The 17,543-nt window shown below is 33.4% G+C and overlaps 1 protein-coding gene across 12 annotated transcripts in view; it reads left to right on the plus strand.

Moving 5' to 3' along the window:
• Atx-1 (Ataxin 1) overlaps positions 1 to 17,543 on the plus strand; it is a 333,854-nt gene that overhangs the window by 256,366 nt on the left and 59,945 nt on the right. Inside the window, exon 1 of one of the 12 annotated variants that reach the window (XM_074173598.1) lies at positions 6,095 to 6,303. The exons of the other annotated variants lie outside the window; for them this stretch is intronic. The gene's annotated coding sequence lies outside the window, so the exon portion shown is untranslated. Of the gene's footprint in view, positions 1 to 6,094; positions 6,304 to 17,543 lie in introns of those variants that run through there. 12 annotated transcript variants of the gene reach the window in all.

The following is a 17,543-nucleotide window of genomic DNA, read 5'->3' on the forward strand; positions in this document are numbered from 1 at the left end:
ATTTTTTACCCTTGAAAACTTACTCCTTTCCACTTCCCGAACTCAGACCGCCCATAATTTATTTTTCCTTTCATTTTTACCATATTCCCCTCCTTTTCTGAAGGGTTTCATTCTACTGTCATTTTTTTTTGGTCTCAAAAATTTTTGTAAATTGAAAATTTCAACAAAAATTATAATTGAAGGTCATTTTTTGTCATACCAATACCCCTTGTTGAAAAGCATTCGAGCTCACGTTGTAAATGATTAGTTATTGTCATCTCTATCTATTTTCTGGTATATCATGACATACTATTAAAGTTAAACGTTCCCTGGATTAATTAAATATATTACCTCAATTATGGTTGCTTGTACCATCCCCAAATCCGTTCACACCCTCTCTAAATTCTGACACATTCAAATCACCTGTCAGCCGCACCACCCACCAATACCATCCATTGAGAACCGAGTCTCTACCTTTCACGTCAAGTACCCACATTGTCCGGAGTTCATTATTCCAAAATTTGCTCGAAGCCAACAACACGAAAGGGACAAAAGTGTAACTAAAAAAACTATAAATAAAGAATGGCATTATGCCTTTGTCTTGTCAAGAGCAGAATTATACCTCGCTAGCGTGAGTCCTATTATAGGAAACTTCCTAGAAGGACCCTGCGAGCAGTGTTGCCAACCCAACAAAGTTGTTTTGTGCGAAAAATGAATTCATGGAGAAATGGACGTGTACTCGAAGCACAACCTTGAAAGTTTGAAACATGCTTTCGTACCTGAAATTTTGCGGAACGTAGTTCAATGAGATAAAAACAAATAGATTGGTCAAATAAATTACTCTACTGTGGTGTTTCACAAGGATCAGTTTTGGGACCCATCTTATTCTTATTATATGTCAATGACATTGCAAATTTGAGCATTTCTGTAAATTTCACTCTTTTCGCTGATGTCACGACGAAATTGTGGAACAACAAAAACTCAAATGATTTACACAACGCAATATCTACTGATATGAAAAAATCAAGGAATGGTGTGATGCTAATTTACTATCCTTCAATATCACTTAAACAAACATTTTATCATTTAGACGTGCTCTTGATGACTTGTCATTTGGTGATAACTCAGTTTTCAAGAACAAGACTCAATCTAAAGTTCTAAATATTCACATTGACAACAAGCTCAAATTTATTGAGCATATTAAACAACTTGAAAGTAAAATTTGCCCTGGATGTTATGCAGTGAGAGTAACTTCAATAAATTTGGGAATCAAAACTGCCAGAACGGTGTATTACGCCCTCGTTGAATCCCACCTACGTTATGGAATACCGTTTTGGGGAATATGCAATCAGCACTTCTGTCTGTATTAGTACTCCAGAAACGGGCTATCAGGCATATGTGTAAGATTAAACCTCATGATTCGTGCAGACAGAAATTCACTGAGCAAAAGATTTTACCAGTGATTGCTTTGTTCATTTTGGAAACGGTTTGCCTCATTTACAAAAATATGTCCCTCTTTGAGGCCATTCTTATAGCACTCGTTCCATCGCGTTCAAATTGCCAATTCTTTTAACAAATTTGGTCAGGAATTCTATTTATTACAATGGGATCGAGATGTTTAATCACTTGCCCTCAGATATAAGACAGGCAAATTTGACCAACAAAATGTTTGAAATAAGAGTAAAAACATTTTTGGCTGATAGACCCTATTATAATTTGCAAGTTCTATAATGATAATTTTGTCTGTAAACATTGCCGTTAAAAAAAATACATTCATCACTAAAACAAATATTGTGGAGATAGGTAGGATGCCTTGCAATGGTTTCCGTCAGCTAATTGGCGTATCATTTTAATTTTGTATGGATGATACTCATTCATCTTTAAAAGCCTCCACACATTAGTAGAAGGAGACACCTCACAAACATTCGTGACAGAATAAGTAAACTGTTCAGGATTCAGTACCATCTCACCAATTATTTGTTTTTCCGGAATGGACGGATGACCTCGGGGCTTTTTGTTATGTACACTCCCGCTAGTTGTGAATTTGGACAAGTTTCCTCAAATATTTTCTACAGATAGGACGATTCGGAAAACGTTCATTGAAAATCATTTCGGCCTCGTGAAAGTTATACGTTGCACCGTAAATAAAAATCGCTTCAATTTTTTTTTCCATTGGACGAGAATTGACCATTTTAGAGATTGTTGACGTGGACCTTTCTACTAGTGAAACCGAAAACTAAATGATAATTTTTTAAACTGAACAATGATGTTCATTGTCGTACTGACATTTTTTGGCGTTTTTATGAACAAAAAATAACTAAACAAACCTTATTGGGTTGTTGGAATTGCCATATGGTAAGTAAAAAGGAATCTTCCTACAAATATTCAGGAAATTAATAAATGTTCCGCCATTTTGTAGTAGGTGAAGATATTGACTTCACATTCTAGGATTGGGAAGTATTCGTCAGGAGCTTTAAAATAATGTGTCACAAGACCCCCCTTTCTATTTAATTTCCTTCTCAGATGGCGCCCAGTCGCCATCTTGGAAGTTTCATCTGTCCATTACACTTCAAAATGAAGTGTTAAATTTTTTGAGTTGACCCGTTTAAAAAATAAAAGGGGGTGAGTGGAAGTGGCATCCAGACCACATGCCAGGTTATCTGATTTCCTTTTCAATGCCAAAGATAAAGTGGACAAGTTGGAGAAATCTGGAGTTTATTAGCTTAAGGTCCTTCAGACTAGGTAAAAATGATTCGACGTTTTGAAACCATTCCTTGGCATGCAACCACAACTTCCCGAATCCAAACGATACGAAAATTTTGCACTGTGCAAGGAAGGGTTGCAAACTCAATTATTTGGAATCCTTGGAAATTTGAAAGCATAAACATTGCGGGTGCAACCTGTTAAATGATCAAATCGATTTAGTTTACTCACCGGTTTTCAACTTAGCATATCTACATTGTCACTGGTAAACAAATATTCAGGTACTCAATCAAGCTAAGTACCTCTATTATTACCTACAGTGGTGTTATATGAGGGCTAATGAAATCAATCATTGTTAGTTTAATGCAGGGGTCTCCAAACTTTGAAGCCTTCGGGCCAAAGTGATTTTTTCAGTTTGTTCCAAGGGCCAATTTCTGCCCTTAACTATATTTCCAGACTAGGATAGTCGCAAAGTGCGTGACCTAAGCAAACTTAAGTTTTTTTGCATTTCAATTATTATTGTGTATTGTGACCTAACGACATCTAGTGGCGAGTAGTGGTACTGTGTACTATCTTTTTCAGTTACCCGCTAGGTGGCATTAGGCGTAATTAAATATTTGGAATTACTGCGTTGGTTCGAGGAAGTTCTGGTTCTAGCTACTGTATTCCGATCACCTCGAGATGGCAGTAATAATTGCATATAAAAAGGCTAGCGGCGCAACTGCGAGTTAGTCTGCGTAGAAAAGGCGAAGGAAGCGAAACTGTCTATTGTGAAATAAAGTAACACCCGTCAATAAAAGTATTTTGATTTGACTTATTGTTTTTATATGTGATTTGTTAGTATGGAAAAGAAGCGAAAAATCGAGAGTGAATGCAGAACGTTCCAAGAAAAATGGAACTTTCAGGTATTTTGTGATTGAGTAATAAGGTGCTATGTTTGATTTGTAATGAAACCATAGCTGTTCTCAAAGACTATAACATTAAACGACACTATGAATCGAAACATCTTCAAAGTTACTCCAAGTATACAGGAAGTTTGCGGAAGGAAAAATTTGAAGTTTTGAAACGCGGACTCAAATCGCAGCAATCTTTGTTTACCAAAGCGAATACTGAACAAGAGTCTGCAACTCGCGCCAGCTTTCGTGTGGCTCTTGAAATCGGAAAACGTGGCAAACCATTCACCGATGGAGAAATGATAAAAGAATGCTTGATTGCAGTAGCCGAAAAAATATGCCCCGAAAAGGTAAATTTATTTAAAAGTGTCAGTTTGTCAGCAAACACCGTGGCTCGGAGGGTGCAAGACATCGCAGAAAATATATCATCTCAACTGTCTGACAAAAATGGACATCATGAGTGGTTTTCTCTAGCATTGGATGAGTCAACGGATGTGTGAGATACTGCTCAGGTGTTGATTTTTATTCGTGGAGTAGATAAAAGCTATGAAGTCTATGAAGAACTTCTCGATATTGATAGTATTCACGGCACGACAACTGGGGCAGATATTTTTAAGGGAGTTGAAAATGCCAATAATAAAAAGAACCTTCGATGGAGAAATTTGAAATCTATAACAACTGATGGAGGCAAAAATATGTATGGTAAAAATAAAAGAGTGGTTGTACTTGTGTCAGAGGCTGTAGAAAATGATGGTGGTTCAAAACCATTAGTCTTACATTGTATCATTCATGAACAGTCCTTGTGCGGAAACTGTTTGGATATGTCTGAAGTTCTAAAACCAGTCATATCAGTTGTTAACTTCATCATATCCACTGGGCTGAATCACCGACAATTCCGCGAATTTATTCAACAGATTGAAGAAAATAATTTACCATATTATACTGCCGTACGCTGGCTTAGTTGCGGAAAAGTCCTTAAGCGCTTTTTTCAACTTCGAGAAGAGATTGAAATTTTTTCAAATGAGAAGCAGCGCCCTTTTGCCGATTTAGAAAATAGTGAATGGATGTGGAAGTTAGCCTTCTATGTCGATTTGACAAATCATATGAACGAACTGAATTTGAGATTGCAAGGAGAAAATCAGCTTCTCCCTGATTTATACACCAATATCAAATCCTTCAGGCAGAAAATAATACTATCTCAATCGCAATTACGTAAAAAATGTTTCACACATTTTGAAACATGTGAAATATTCAGCCACACTACAGAGGCTGAATTTCCCGTCAATTTTGCAATCGAAACTTTGAGTGCTCTGAAGATGAATTTTGATACTCGTTTTTCAGATTTTGATGTCATTGAGAATGAAATTGAGCTTTTTCAAAATCCTTTTGATTCTGACATTGAAACCCTGGCTCCGGAAGTCCAAATAAAAATTATTGATTTACGGTGCAGTGATATGCTTAAGAACAAATATCAAAATTCATCTTTGTTGGAATTTTATAAGAGTCTTCCACTGGAACAATTTGATAATTTGCATAAATTTGCTCGTGGGTTGTTTTCTGTTTTTGGTACTACTTACTTGTGTGAGAAAACGTTTTCCAAGATGAAGTACACAAAGAATGTTTACAGATCTCAATTAACCGATTAGCATCTTAAATCTCTTTTGATAATTGGTACAAGTCAAATTGATCCACAACTACAAAGTTTTGTCGGTGGAAAATCACAATTACATAAATCTCATTAGTGTTTTTGTTTTACTGTGATTCATTTCAATTATTTGTTAGTTATTAATATGCTTAAACTTAGGTACTTAAGTTAAGTTTTCTTTGCCATCATTTCTGTCGTTAAGTTGTACCTTGCAAGTAAATAAAACCGAGTAGTAACAATAATTAGGTAGGTAATCATTGGCTGTCGCGGGCCAGATTGATGACAGTAAATCATTGGCTGTCGCGGGCCGGATTGATGACACTGGCGGGCCGGATGTGGCCCGAGAGCCGTAGTTTGGAGACCCCTGGTTTAATGTATAAGTTTGAAAATGTCCTTATAAAACGAAACTGCAGTAACGTTAGTTACAAATAAAAGTTGGTGAAAAACTTAGAAAGATTCAATTCCCTTTTCTTCATCAAAACCATGACTAGTAATGTGTTGCGTTGGATGATATCGTACATGGAACACCGTAGTTTATTGGTATGTGTGTTAAATTAAAAAAATTTTATGCGTTATTTTTCTGGGAAAAAATATTTAGCATTGATCGATCGGTAATTGGTACAAAGGCCATAAAAGAGCAGACGAGGTAGTTTTGTTACACTATTTGGAATTTAAAACTGAACCATAAAACCAATAAAGGCGCGAAGAAATTGAAAATACGCAGATATTGTGTATTTTATCAATTGTTGGCAACAATGGTCCTATCGTACGAAACTTCCTAGAAGGACCATGCGAGAGAAGTCACCCCCTACCTAACCAGGCACAGCATCTTCCAAACGAAATCTCTTCTCATCATGTATCGTACATTCCACAAATGTGTACGATGTCTGGAGAAGTTCAGTTCCACTATACTCGTGCTCCGTTCTCGGTTAGTGTGTGTCCTGCTGTTGTATAGAGAGTATCGTGTTTTGTTCGACATGTGGTTTAGTGACGTGATTGTGGTTGATAATTGATGACAAAGTTTCAAAAATAAAGTGTGATGATTATAGGAGCCGCAATACTTGGATTTATTCGTATTTATTGGTAAGTTAGTATTTTAGTTGCAAACTTGAAATACATTATAGAAAATATTTGACGAAAGAATAAATACACTGGACAACAAAACTGAAGAAAACCATTCCGATATAAAGATTTGAAAGCAACTTCGGTAATGATTTCACCGGTGAACAGCCCGAGAATATTTTCAGTAAATTTCAGTTCGTTTAAAAAGTATAGTACTCAAATCTATGTCCAATGTTTCACATGAGAAGGTGAAGGATTTACAAAATCACCTACTTATAAAATTGAAACAACCATCCCATTAAAAGATTTGTAGCGATATAAAGAGATGTTATTAAAAGATTTTCTGTATAAAAAGGATGAGATAAAAACTATTCAATCAATTCTTTCACGTTTAGAAAGCCGTATCCTATCAGCGAGTACCGTGGACTGTTATTTTGTTTTCAAGAAAAAACTGTATGTTCATTCGAAAATTGTATCAAATCAAAGTATTAAAAATTAGCTGTCATTTTTTGCGTGCACTACTAAAACTATTGATTCATAAAAAAAAGTACTATATGTTTATATAGTACTCATTATCATCCATCAAAGTTCACGAGGCTACAAGTACAAATATTATCATCAAGTCATAATACCCGCTTTTTGATTTTCAAAACGCTGGTAGAATCGATAACTCATGATATTAATTTATTCAATTAAATAGTGTCATACTCAAGGTTTATTATATGAATGTGAATTTCTTTTTAGATTATTGGAATCGAATCTTTCGTTTAGAAGTTACGTCAAAAAGCTGTGAACTTGAACTGTCTCACCGATAAAAATTAACAACGCAAAATTGCACCCGTGCTAAGCCGAGACGAGTTGCTGAAATATATTGAATTTACCCGTGTAAGTTTGGTTCATTTGACATCGCCTTTCACAACACACCAATTTCAGGTTATTATCAAAATAGTCCTAACTAATGGTCAAACAAAAATAATTTTCATAACATACATAGGTATTATTAGTTTTCAATTCATAGTTTCAACTTCATTAAAATCAAATATCATAAATCATTGAACAAAATAAATTTGCTAAAAATAACTGTTAATTCGTTTCTGACAAGAAATAATCGATGATATAAATTCAAGAAACGTTTACCTTTGTATTTATTTATGCCTTCGATATTGAATATAAATTATTTGTCCGTGATTTTTAATCTCATAAAGTCACTATTACCTTCATCTAAACCTGACAGTATCTGCATAGAAAAGAATAAATTGAGAAGCAAATAGGTACGATAAAAATGAAATGTAAATTGTCTGTGTCGAGGAAAAGATCGGAGATAATGAAAAATTCATCAAGGGATTGAAATTGTATTCGAGTTCGAAATCCAAGAGATTTTTTTATTGATTTATTCTGAAATATTGACTTCATAGGTGTAAGGTTTAGGGTTCTAGTAAAGGAATAATTATGAACTCGGTGTGAGAATATGAAATACAAAATCATGTTGATAAATAAACAATTTGAATGTGTACAAACTGATATCCTGTTGCACTAAGTTTAACCGTTTTATACTAAGTTCAACTAAAAACTAAATCCTGAACAGCAAATAACGATGTCTCAAAAAGTAGTAGTTTGTGTTGTTTTATGTCTGAAAATATTTCAGAAATATGAATGCCGGTGTGTTTATTCTTCACGATAGTATTAAAATTTGCAATTAAATATAGTAAGACGTCCCTGATTTTCAAAGTGTGAAAAATAATAGAAAAATGTACCTAACCTTGGTAGTAAATATTCCCTAATTGTTTTTTAATTTGAAGGAGAGTGGTACAAAAAATCACAGTCTAATTTATTTGTCTGAAATTGTTCAGTTTTCACAAATAATGTCGCGTTTGAACCAAATTTCATGCATTATTCAACATAATTATTATATGCTCGAATTTGTTCCCAATTACTTTTTTATTGATTACACTCGAAGCATTTGAATAGAGTAATTATACCGTATTTATTATTTTTGAATCTCAGATACATGTCCTATTATGCAACAGCATTTATGAACAACATCGTCCATGTTATATGCAATCATCCGTAGAATCATTGTATAACTTCAGCCTGAAATTACACAAAACACGGCGTAATTTGAAATCCTGCTACGGGGTCGCATTCATTAGCAGAAAATCTATAAGAGTAACTCTGTGTATTCATTGTGATTTTTTCTTGCAATTACTGGTAATTATAATTCCATTGCCCTTTTTATCAAGTTTTGGTTTGGACTTGTTACCAGTTTTTTCCTGAAAAAGTTAGTGGATATAAATCTGGCGACCAAGTTGACCGTTTGTTGAATTCCGAGCTGAAATAACGAATCAATCAGTCGTGATAAAACGGAAGAAAAAACACATCCCACATCGTTCATAATTATTCATTCAGGAGGAAACAATCGTAGAACGTTTCATTGAATATGATTGCCAAGAATCGTTTCCTACGCAACATAAACAGGTAGTGACTGAAATCCTCGATGAAAATGACGAAATAATTATAGCGCGGGAAGCCGATTCACAATTACTCGCATTCGAATACCTATATAAACCCAGCTCCGGATCTTCAATTTTTTCTACGCAGGGCAGGAACTGAAAAATGCCGCTCCCCCCACTTGTATTCATTTTTACCTTTATCATCTTTATAATTTCAGCTCAGATGTCCACTAATTTTGACATAGGCCTTCCGGAAATAATACATCCATCGCTGTTTTTTCTGTGTTAGGCCGCTTCATTTACAGATGACATGGACGTTTATGGCACCGTCTGCATTCGAGTTTTGCAACATACTCCCCAGCAAGGAATTCCATTCCTTAAATGCGACTCAACAAGTGATAAATAAGCCGATCCTTAGAAGTTATTCTCACTACAAAAAACTCTGAACATAGCTTTTTAATTGAGGGTTATAATGTGATCGGCTAATTTGAGTTAATTGTCAATTATTACCCCCAAAAATTTAGTACTAGGTCTGTTTTCAATTATCTTGTCCATGTCTTGTGTTGGTAAAGGAATGTTGTCAATAAAGCAGCGGAATGATATTAAATTTGTTTTGGAAACATTGAAAGACAGCAGATTAGAGTCGCACCACTTTTTTATTTTTTTTTTATCTGCACTTATAATCTCGTGGATATTACATAAAGTTTTGTCATGCCATAATATTGTGGTGTCTTCGGCGAATAGGGTGAATTTTCGTTTTATATCGATAGATGCTAAATCGTTTATGTATAGCAGGAAAAGTATCGGTCCCAGTATTGAATCTTGTGTTACGCCTTTTTTATTTCGCCTTCTGATGATGATGATGAGGTTTTCACAGTCTGACTTCTTCCTATGAGATAATTCTCGAACAACTTATGCCATAGTGATATAGTTTTTTCAGTAGTATTCCATGATATACACAGTCAAAGGCTTAAGCAAAGTCACAGAACACAGCTGCTGATGATGTTCTTGTATTAATGTTTCCATAAATGTCATATAACGAAAAGATAGCATCATGGGTGTTCTTTTTTGATTGAGAGCCGAACTGGTTATTGCTTATTACACTATTATCATTTAAAAAATTGTCAATCTTCATTTAACCAGTTTCTCTATTAGCTTGTCTAGAGTGGGAAGTTTGAAGAATCACTGAGATCACCACCTTTGTGCGGAAAGGGAATGTTCCGGTCTTAAAGGATGAGTTTATTACGAACGCTAGAGCATTTAATGTGGTATCAGGAAGCAAAAATGATAGTTGAAATTTCTTCTATTCACGTGGTCTTTTTATTTTTGAAAGATTGAATTATTCCTTTAAGCTCATTTGCATCAGTAGTGTGTAAAATAAAGTTATCAGAGATACATATATGTTCCATAAAAATCAAATATATTGAAATTACAATTCGATTTTCTATCGCTGAGATTGCAAGACTCGATAAAATCATTCCTGGCTCATAGAAGATCGCCAATAATTTTTAATTAGTTTTAGTTTGCCTTTAGTTTTGTTTGCCGTTAGCCTTTTCTATATCACCAAATGAATCGTACAGTTCCTGGCAAAACTCAACGTTACCTTAATCTCGCTATTTCCGAGCCAGATCTGCTCCATACTTTTGCAATTCTTCAATTAACAGTCAAAATATCAGTACCATTGAGAAAAGCATACCTCTTTATAATTTCTGATATGATACAATCAAATACCATCATTATTTCTTTAGAAAATAGTTAAACAGGTTGGAGCGAATATTTGCCCAAATAGTTGAATTAAGAATGAATTTAAAATTCATTATAGAAGTTGAGAGATGACCTGCCTCGTACTTAGTTTCTGGAGCATGTGAAGTTTGCTTAACTTTTAAAATAGTTCAAACATATTTTTTCATATTGTGCTACCTAGTAGTAGAACCAACAAATAAGCAATATAGTTTATGAATAAGTCATAGGTTAATAGCATCCTGACATAATGAGCCAGACTGAACACCTACAAGATTTAAGGAGAGAGCCAAGCACGGAGCGAACTCGGCCAGCTCATTTCTTTCTGCAATCCTAGCTTGTACTCCTTTATAGATGCCGGCCATATTGAGCCCATTATCATAAGATTGGCCACGACATTGTCCAATATCTATATCATCACAAATTCAAAAAGACAGAGTGGTTCTAGTTGATCATTGAGTGTAATGAAACTGGAGTTTTTATATATACAATTTACTTATTTTCAATGCTTGCAACAAATTCATCTCCCTTTCTCTATGGAGAAGGGATGAGTTGTCCATTCATCAGTAAAGTGTGAATTTGGCCCTATGAACTTGCCCCCCCCCACCTAGATCCGGGCCTGTAAAATCCCAACAACACGTCGAAGCTGCTGAATTTTAGAAAAGTTCGTTACGACACTCGAAATTTCCATATGGTAATTGCTGTATTCAACAAACTGCATTGTGTAACTAGAGCTAATTGTATAGCCGATGCAATGAATTATGAAAATCATTTCGTAATAATTGCAGATAATCATACACATTCATTGTGCAGGTGTTTTGTATTTACTACGAGATTGTATTCCTGCTAAACTATATACTCATATTATTTATAGACTTGGCTGAGATTTGGTCGATGTTGATTTCCATTGGCAGCACACAATCTTTTGTTTTGTTAATGAAATCGATGTTGCTGTTGCGTTCAATTGAATTATTGTTGCCTGGAGATAAGAACAATAATGTAAATAATGTTTGAGCGTGTGTTAGCTTTGTTCCGAAAATAGCACCCTAACTTTCCGGTGATGAATCAGATGAGGACAGCAGTACTGTGAGTTTCTGTTTATTTACGATTTCGAAGAGTGCAGAGTCTACTATCTGTTTCAAATTATATATACTCTTCGCTTGAGTCTGGAATTAATTGGAAGTACATCTGTTCTACAAACAAGTTCCTGCGTGGTGGATGTCGTAGAAATTGAAGATCTGAAATAGTTTCGACGTATAAATATTAGGAATGTAGTCGAGCCCGAGCCATAACTCGGTCCAGCTTGAAATCAAGCCGAGCAATTTCCAACGAGCCGAGCCGCATTTAATCGAGCTCGAGCTGAAGAATCTAAAGCCGAGCTTTTGAATCGTTCGAGCTTTTTCGATCCATGAGAGGTCACAGTAGTATACAAAAATAATAACAATTTTTAAAGTTATCCCCATTTTCACAAAGTTCACAATTCCAAAGGTGCATGATCTAAAGAAAACTCCGCGAATATAAATGTTTCTTCGTTTGTTTGAAGGTGGTTGACAATGTTTCAAGGTGAATTTTATTAGTTCTGACTTCCATTGTCTAATATGATATGAAATTATTTGAAATACCTGAAAGAATCAATAGAATTAAAATTAATAGCTGAAAATAACAATTATTCCAAGCAAAGAACCCTTGAAATGAAATTACAATATAATAGAATACAAGCAACAATTGAAAAAATTGAACATTAAATATACATTAAAAGAAGCCAAGTTACTTCACCACGTTTATTTATCTATTTATTTATTTATTTCATACACTATTCTACAGGATGAACCCAATTACAGAATAGGAAGTAACAGTGGCATTTACAAATATGTAAAATAATTAAAAACAGAACTGTCAGCTAAGAAATGTTATTGATTTGTATAATCTAGCATGACTAACAGAATTACGAGTAGAGGTATCGCACATTGTATAAATTGGAGATTTTTTCATATTTGTACGCGGAGTGTTGAGATAAAATGTGACACTATTCCTAGATGACCTAGATGACCTTCAAGTTTAAAAAACATATATTTTAGAAAGCGCCTCTGTAGCGCTGCTAGTTGATTTATATGAACCTGATAGTAGGGGCTCCATATATATTCTATCCTAGGTCGAACAAAAGTGAAATAAAGTAATTTCAATGTTGAAGCTTTTTCGAAGTCTTTTGTATTTCTAACTAAAAAGCCATACATGCAATAAGCTGCTGTTAGAGTAGTGTCAATATGTTTATTGAAAGAGAGGGATGAGTCAAAAGTAACACCTAGATCAGTTTCTATTGTTAGTGTCCACAATAGTTTTGGTGATGACTTTGTTTAATATAAGTGTTATTTTCAGCTATTCATTTTATTTTATTGATTCTTTCAGGGATTTCACATCGTTTTAAATCATATTAGACAGTGGAAGTTCGAACTAATGAAATTCATAAATGTTACTTTAGTCAAATTATGCCAAAATAAAAAATAATCCACTAACATCAGCCATAAAATAACAAAAGTTCAAACGGGAATATCTGCCGTAAAATAAATCCAAAATCATTTTTCCCAATCACCAGAAATGCAATACTCTTCTCGACGCGCGTTTCGCCAAGCAAGTTGGCGTCTTCAGAGATGAAGTAAACTCTGTTTTTTATTCACTGTATTTATTAAATATATATTTATTGACCGATTTGACGCTTATGGGAAATTTCAAAATATATCTGCCATTTCTCATAATTAGGAAGTTTCCTGTAAATTATTTTTACACAGTTGTATGCGTGAGGATTGTATGAATACATATGATATTCAATTGTAGAATATACGTCTAGAAACAGTATTTTTGTTCTGGTGAAGGAAAATATAGATTCATTTTACGCCAGATATTTCAGTTCTACCACCATGATAAATCATAGGAATCATAGAATTGGAGAATATTTTTCTTTACTGCAACCAACCAGTTTCATGACCTGTCATTCGGTGATAACTTAGTGATCAAGAACGAGACTCAATCTAAATTTCCAGGTATTCACATTGACAACAAACTTACTGAACAAATTTATTGAGCATATTAAAAAACATGAAAGTAAAATTTGTTCATGATGTTATGCAGTGAGAGTAACTTCAATAAATTTGGGAATCATATACGACAGGCACATTTGACCAACAAAATGTTTAGAATAAGAGTAAAAATATTTCTGGCTGATAGATCCTATTATAATTTGTAAGAATTCTATAATGATAAATTTACGTGACAAAATGTGCATATTTGAATTCAGATTATATAAGATTTTCGTTTATATTCTTGTTTGGATATAAATGTTTGTTTGTCTGGTTCAATGGGTGTGTTTATTTATGTTATATTTATATATAAGTATATATATATATATATATATATATATATATATATATATATATATATATATGTTTATAAGTCTATTACATAAGTGTTGATAATATTTTTGAATAAGTCTGTACACAAACATGTTGAGACAAAATTTCGATGATGAACTATAGTATATTTTTTAACTTTACGTTTTTGTAGGTGTTTTTATATTCACATTTTATATTTCTTTACTTACATTTGTATGTATTTTTCACAAGCTTTGTCTACAAGATTTATTCTTAATGACAATAAAGTATATTATTTATTATTATTATACCAGTTTACATACAATTCAAGATTTTTCGTCACACATCGGGAAAAGTCGTGATTTTTCTCACTGCAATAGAGTTGGTTCAGGAATTTGAAAGAAGTTTCCTATTTTTCCTTTCAATTCATAACTCCAGGATATTTCATAAATAATTTATTTGTGAGAACTTGTGATGCACTGTTTGGAACCTTTGGTAAAGTAATGCATATTACTGGAGTGATCATCTCCTCTTGAAGTTAAAAAAAATATTTTAACTATTTACTTCAATGTTTTTTAAAAGCGTGTTTTTTAGTTTTTTAAACTATATTTATTTCAAATATCAATATCTTTAGTTTCTGCAATATATTTTCATCAAATACATATAGTAATCACTAATCACATGTATCAACAAAACCAATATAACTCCCCATTTCTGCTCACAGTTCTGTTTCAAATATTATTTAAAAATCATGTTACAGGATTAACTTAGTCTCGTAATCAATGAAAGGGGAAGTTATGCCTCAGAACTTTTATTAATCTAAATTGAATTTGCTACCTGTTACTAATTCCTGAGAAATATAAATTAAGAAATGTAGGTAAGAATAATTGATTTCATATTATAATATTTAATAATCCCTTTAAAGTCAGCTAAGGACAACTTCTACTGGTATGAATGAATTAGTAAACACTATAATGGTGTCTTTCCAAGAAATGTTCATTCATTTTACATTCCATTACTCTGTGATACTACGGAAGTGTATACCTAAGGGATATTATACAATGTTTCATATAGTATACCTGAATATTAGGGCCAATATTAGATTAATGAAAGTTACACGTATTCCTTTTCTGGTAAGGAGAATCGAAACCTCTGGCGTAAAATGAATCTAATGAAAACTATTTTCATCAGGAGGAAAATGACGCTAACCCAGCAAAACGCACTACGACAATACTATAAAAAGTTTTGTTGTTGGAAAAGTCATTACATTAGAGGTATATATTTGTTTCTCCAAATGCTTTGACTTGTTCCTCTCCAGGGTTAAGTCGTTGCGTGGAAGTAGATCGTGAAAACTCTGCTTCCTTTTCGGGGCCATCCATCATCCATTTCAAGAAGTAACTTTCAGACACAAACTGCAAGAGAAGTCCTCTCAAAACAGTTAATTTCATATGAACATTGAATTAGACGAAAGAAAAATATACTGAATTATACAAAAAAAAACACTTTTCTCGTATTCCAAAAATTCGTTATGGAATTGTATCAGATATCATTCACAGGATTGCTACACAATATACTAAATTAAAGAGGTAATGATAATGATCAGAAGCAGCATATCTTGGAATTATTAATCGATATAGGTCGAAGTGGACATGCATTTATTTGGTTTCAGGGGTGCATAACTATTATTAAAGTAGAATGATCAGAATTAGTAATACCAAAGAAACTTCTTTTGAATACACGACCCGTTACTTGGTGTAATATATATATATACATATATATATATATATATATATATATATATATATATATATATATATATATATATATATATATATATATATATACTTATTTCAATATTAAATTCTACAAAAAAGGTTTGAAGCTTTATATCTTCTATTAATTATCTGCGAGCGCTTTCGACAGTTGGTAGTACTGCCATCTTCTAGGCACTCCTCAAACTGAACTGGTCATCCTGTTGTCTGCCTCTTTATACGGTCAGAGCGTCTTAACTCAGGTATTTCAGGTACTTTAGGTAAATTTGCCTGTATTTGTTCTGCATCAGGTACTCTTCTTTGTGTTAGATCTTCTCTAGGAATGTGTATGGTTTTGTTTAATATATTGAATGTGAGGTCTTGTTGTGTTTTGATTTGTACTTGTTACTCGATAAGTGATTTATGACTGTTAAATTAATGGATGTTCAAGTTTTCCCAAATGTCCATGCGGTTTCCCTTGTTGACTTGTTTTATGAGTTTTATGTTCTCTGCAGCATATCGGCCAAACCAAGAAAAAACTGATCCAAAGGTACAATGAGCACAAAAAGGCATACATAAATCCAACAGTATATAAATCAAACCTTGCAACACACGCCATACAAAACAAACATAATTTCTCCCCACCAGAGAACATAAAACTCAATAAAAAAAAAACTTATACTTATATAATAATTATACATTATCACTATATATACTTTATATTTATATTCTGTCGAATGGAATGAACGGTAGGGACTGAATTAAGAATTATTGAGCATAAAAACTATACTGGAATCATTATTTCGAAATCGCAGCTGATGTGAATAACGAATATCAAGGCCACGAGTAATTCCAGTCAAAGTCATACATAACTATTCATTGATCAGCTGCAATGAATCGACCAGTGCCTTTCCCTGCAATAATTTATCCACTTCGTTTTCAGTAATCAATTTTTTATCATATGCTCAGCAATAGAGGCTGATTTGTATCAATTGCAAAATTGTATTCGTTGGTCTGAGCAACATTTCGTCGTGGCCATAGTAACATCAAAAGCTCATTTTCAGAACAGAACAACTCTTACGTAATCGCTATAAATATATAACGCATTGTGAATTTTGCTAAGGCCACAAACACAAGTCGTAACCTGACACGATGCGATTAAAGATTGGTAGCAGTGTTGCCAAACTGAAAATTTACCCCCTCGTCCGTTTAAGAAATAAATTATTTTTTTCAAAATAAACTGGATAATAAGAAGAAAACAATTTCATTCAATTCTGTAATAATCCAGTCATTTGAGCTTTTTTCGATGAAACAACCATTGTTTCATCGAAACAAACTTCATACGTTTTTGAAAGTGCAGCAGGTCTTCTCTGCTGCTCCATAGCTTTTACGTTCTTACTGTAGTCTGAATATCTGTCAAATACAACAATTATTTTGGAACTGTAATGCCTTTGTAAATAATTCATGTATTTATCAAAAATAATAGAAAAAGTATCTTCTCTGCTCCATACAATATGAATAGATATAGATTTAATGCATGAAGAAAATGATAAAATATAATATAATAGTTAATAAAAATTGACAAATATTTATAATCATTGATTTATCGATAGTTCATCAACTATATATGGCGCGTTTTCGACCGGAGGCACCGGTTGACCTGAAGTGATGCTGTGACCACGTGCTCTCCGCCCTCTATCTCGAAAACGGTTCACCGTATAAACATTTTTTTTAACAAAATTTGTAGAGAATTTTGTATTCTACAATATTGATAATAAATACAAATAGCAAAAAACCCATAGGAAATGAGATATTTCCAAAAAAAGCGCAAAAAACCGATTTTTGTGACCTTTGACCTTGAAATTTAATAGTTGCTTACACCCTATCATATGTAGGTTTTGAGATAACTTTTAGGGTGTCAATATACAAGTATTTACAGACTTACAGCTGGGTAT

This window comes from Leptinotarsa decemlineata, unplaced genomic scaffold, assembly GCF_025532065.1.
Source record: "Leptinotarsa decemlineata unplaced genomic scaffold, Ldec_3_MD MMD2_tig00000251_RagTag_RagTag, whole genome shotgun sequence".
In the NCBI taxonomy this organism is placed as follows: Eukaryota; Metazoa; Arthropoda; class Insecta; order Coleoptera; family Chrysomelidae; genus Leptinotarsa; species Leptinotarsa decemlineata.